Raw genomic sequence first — 3,834 nt, forward strand, 5'->3', positions numbered from 1 at the left:
ATTGAGTTGAGGGACGGTAGAGATGAAAATTTTGGGAGTAGGGTTGGACATTATTCGAAGCTTGCTGCCTCCAAGAAAAATTTGGATGATTCCGCCATCCCGGTTATATGTATTGGAAAATGGGTCATTACCCGGTCTAGGCTGTGTCTGAGCAGCATTGATATGTTCTTGCATGAGTTCGGGGAATTGGGGCGCTGAGGGGCACTCATGAATAGGGTGCGATGGGCTAGAACAGATAGCACACACTTGTGCTTGGGATGAGCTAACGATATGTCCTCCTATCATCAATTGATCAATCTTATGGGACAATGCATCTACCTTGCTAAACAGGTCCATGGAATGACTTATTTCACAAATGGTCCCTTTTCTTTGAGAACTCGGGGGTACTTGACGAGAACAGGAAGCATGGTGGAGGGAGTTTTCATTAAGATTTTCAAATAATTGCCATGCTTCATGCTCATTTTGAAGCATGAAAGTACCCCCGCATGCAGCATCGATCATCTGACGGTTTCGTTCAGTCAATCCGTCATAGAAATATTGCACTAGCTGCCACTTAAGTATTTGATGATGAGGGCATTTACGGATTAGGTCCCAAAATCTCTTCCAAGTTTCATGAAATTCTTCTCCCTCAGTTTGGGAGAAGCTTGTAATGGCACGTCTAAACTGGTTCGTTCTTCCTATGGGAAAGTATTTTTTAAGAAATTCTTGTTGCATTTGATCCCAAGAACGAATCGAGTTAGCTTCTAAAGAATTCAGCCATTGTTTGGCTCTATCTTTAAGGAAGAAAGGGAATAATCTAAGTTTCAAAGCATCATCAGTGAAGTTCTGAATCTTGACAGTGGTGCAAATCTCAAGGAATTCATCTAGGTGTTTATATGGTTCTTCGTTGGTGAGCCCATAAAAAGATGGGAGCATTTGGATCACACTAGACTTTATTTCGTATTGTACAGCTGCTACTTCAGGTAATCGAATGCAAGATGGGGAAGTGTAAATGGTGGGAGTAAAGTACTCCCTCAGGAGTTTGGGTTGTTTTTCAGCCATCTCAGGGGGTGGGAATGATTCTAAGGTTTTGATCTCAGCTCGAATATTTCTAAGGGTCCGTTCTATTTCAGGGTCAAAAGGTAATAGGTCATGTACTCTAGAACGACTCCCTTGCATACACTAGTACTTGATCAATCAAGCATGCAATAAAAGAAAAACACATAAATCCTTGTATTTGTCCTAAAATTACTAGACAGCTCCTAACTGGTTTGAAGAGGGCACCTAAGCCTCCAATCCGGTCTAATGAACCGAGTTGACCAGGTAAGCTCCCAGGTAAGTGGAGGGGTCACGATGCATTCGCAAAGGTCCCACTTAAAATTCACTTGCCTCGAACAGATGAACTGTCTTCCTTATAGGGACAAAGCTTGCCTAGACATCAACTAAGCCACAGAGCGAAATTGGTGCAACTTTCGGTGATCTTCGTCCTATTGAGCTCGAATGTTGTTGACCGCCTAATGGATTTTGATGAATACAAAACACTAGAGTATAATTCCATTTATCTTAACAATTTACTTGAGGATTTCAGGTGATTAATTAAGAATATTGTTAAAAAATGTCTAGGCAAGTTCCCATATTTTTCAAGAATTTATTGAAGAATTTTTGAGTTGAAGAAAACAGATCAGGGACAGCCGAGACGTCTCCGGGTCATCTCAGAGACGTCTCTGGCACAAACAGGAAGAATTAGCACGTCTGGAGACGTCCCCGGCACCTGGCGAGGCATCTCGCAGGGTCGGAGTCGACTCCCGACACTGCGGAGTCGACTCTCTTAGAGGCGGCAGAAAGGCCGATTTCAAGGGATGTGCGCGAGTCGTCTCCACAGGACGCGGAGTCGTCCTCGCGAGTAAAAAGCAGACCTTCCGAGTCGTCCCCAGAGAGCGCGGAGTCGACTCTCTCAGGGTATTCCAGAGGATGTGTTTTTCGTTGACAGAACTGCCGAGACGTCCCCTGAAAGCGCGGAGTCGACTCTCTCAGAGAATTCCAGAGGACTTGTTTTTCAGAGATAAAACAGCGGAGTCGTCCCCGAGGCAGCGGAGTCGTCCCCATGCAGAAAGCATAAACATCCCGAGACGTCCCCGTAAAGTGGCGAGGCGACTCTCTCAGAAAAATAGAAAAACAAGAAGTCATAGAGTCCTTCTGTGGAGTCGTCCCCGTAAAGCGCAGAGTCGACTCCAAACATCGTCAAAAGAAAATTTATACAGCCGAGACGTCTCGCGTTGAAGCGGAGACGTCTCCGGAGCGCCTGGGATGCGACTGACACACTTTTTCAGGTAAATTTGAATTTCAAACGGTCATATTTTTGTGTCTAACGGATCTATTGCTTTTTGGGCTATAAAAGGGAGCTTTTAAGTGCCTTAAAACAACTTCTCACCAACCCAACACAAGATCATTCAAGAGAGAAGAAAGAAAAAGAGGTTCAAGGGAGTTAGAGCTTTCAAGAGGAGAAATCAAGTGCATTCAAGTTTTTCCCAACTGATTTCGTGCTCAACCACTCACTCCCACTCGGCATTCAAAGCTCACATTCAACCCAACGCGATCCACATCGGAAGAATCACCATTTCCCACGCTTCCAACGGCAAAAAGATTCTTCCGGGTTTTTCATTATTTCTCATTGTCATATTTGCTTATTAAGAGCTTTCAAATCTTTTGTAAAACCTTTATTTATTGTGCTTGTTCCAGTCAAGGGACTTGGAACAAGGGATAGGCGTCCCAAGCCTAGGTTAAATTGGGGGATTGTAGGGTTCGTTGTTAGCCCGGGGTAAAACAACGAGTTGGGTAGTGAACTCGCAAAACTATCGTACTGTAATCACTGATTATAGTGAAAATTCCCAAAGGTGTTTGGGGAGTTGATGTAGGAGTAGTGGAAGCTCCGAACCACTATAAACCTTTGTGTGTTTGCGATTGACTGTGATTGCTACTCTAGTTTTATCTTTGCACACACACTTGAGTATTTGATTTTAATTAGTCAAAAAGTTTTAAAACACCCAATTCACCCCCCTCTTGGGTGACCATCTCTGGGCAACAAGTGGTATCAGAGCAGGTGCTCTGTGTATTGCTTGAAGACCTAACCGTCTTAGCCAAAGATCCAGATGGCAACACCCTTCAATAATATTCCTGCTGAGGGGTAGGCAACCAATAGACCTCCACTCTTCAATGGGACAAATTATACCTATTGGAAGACTAGAATGAGGATTTTTATTCAAGCACAAGATTATGCCTTGTGGAGGGTTATAATCAAGGGACCACACGAACCATCTCACATGGTTAATGGCATTCAAGTTTCCAAACCTGAGGAGGATTGGGATGAGAATGATAATAGGATGGTTCAACTCAACGCTAGAGCCATGAACTCATTATTCTGTGCTCTAGATGTGAATGAGTTCAATAGAGTTTCCACCTGTAATTCCGCCAAGGAAATATGGGATATGCTTGAAGTTACCCACGAGGGTACAAATCAAGTCAAAGAGTCTAAAGTGAACATTCTAGTTCACAAATATGAGTTATTTAAGATGGAACCCAATGAAACCATTTCATGCATGTTCACACGCTTCACGGACATAATAAATGGTCTAAAGAATTTAGGTAAATCTTACACTAACCCAGAACTTGTGAGTAAAATTCTCAGGTCTTTGCCAAAAGCATGGGAAGCGAAGGTCACGGCGATCGTAGAAGCCAAAGACCTCAACACATTGGGGCTTGAACAATTATTGGGCTCATTGATGACGCATGAGCTCACAATGAAGCAATATGAAGAAGATTTGCCAAAGAAGAAGACAATCGCACTCAAGGCTACTT

General features: G+C 43.4%; 1 non-coding gene across 1 annotated transcript; it reads left to right on the top strand.

Moving 5' to 3' along the window:
* Positions 1–559: 559 nt before the first annotated feature.
* Positions 560–665, top strand: LOC120107026. Its single transcript, XR_005509000.1, has one exon. It is a non-coding gene; the product is annotated as a small nucleolar RNA R71 (small nucleolar RNA).
* Positions 666–3,834: the final 3,169 nt, after the last annotated feature.

The sequence above is a fragment of the Phoenix dactylifera genome, unplaced genomic scaffold (genome assembly GCF_009389715.1).
Source record: "Phoenix dactylifera cultivar Barhee BC4 unplaced genomic scaffold, palm_55x_up_171113_PBpolish2nd_filt_p 000732F, whole genome shotgun sequence".
NCBI classification, from domain to species: domain Eukaryota; kingdom Viridiplantae; phylum Streptophyta; class Magnoliopsida; order Arecales; family Arecaceae; genus Phoenix; species Phoenix dactylifera.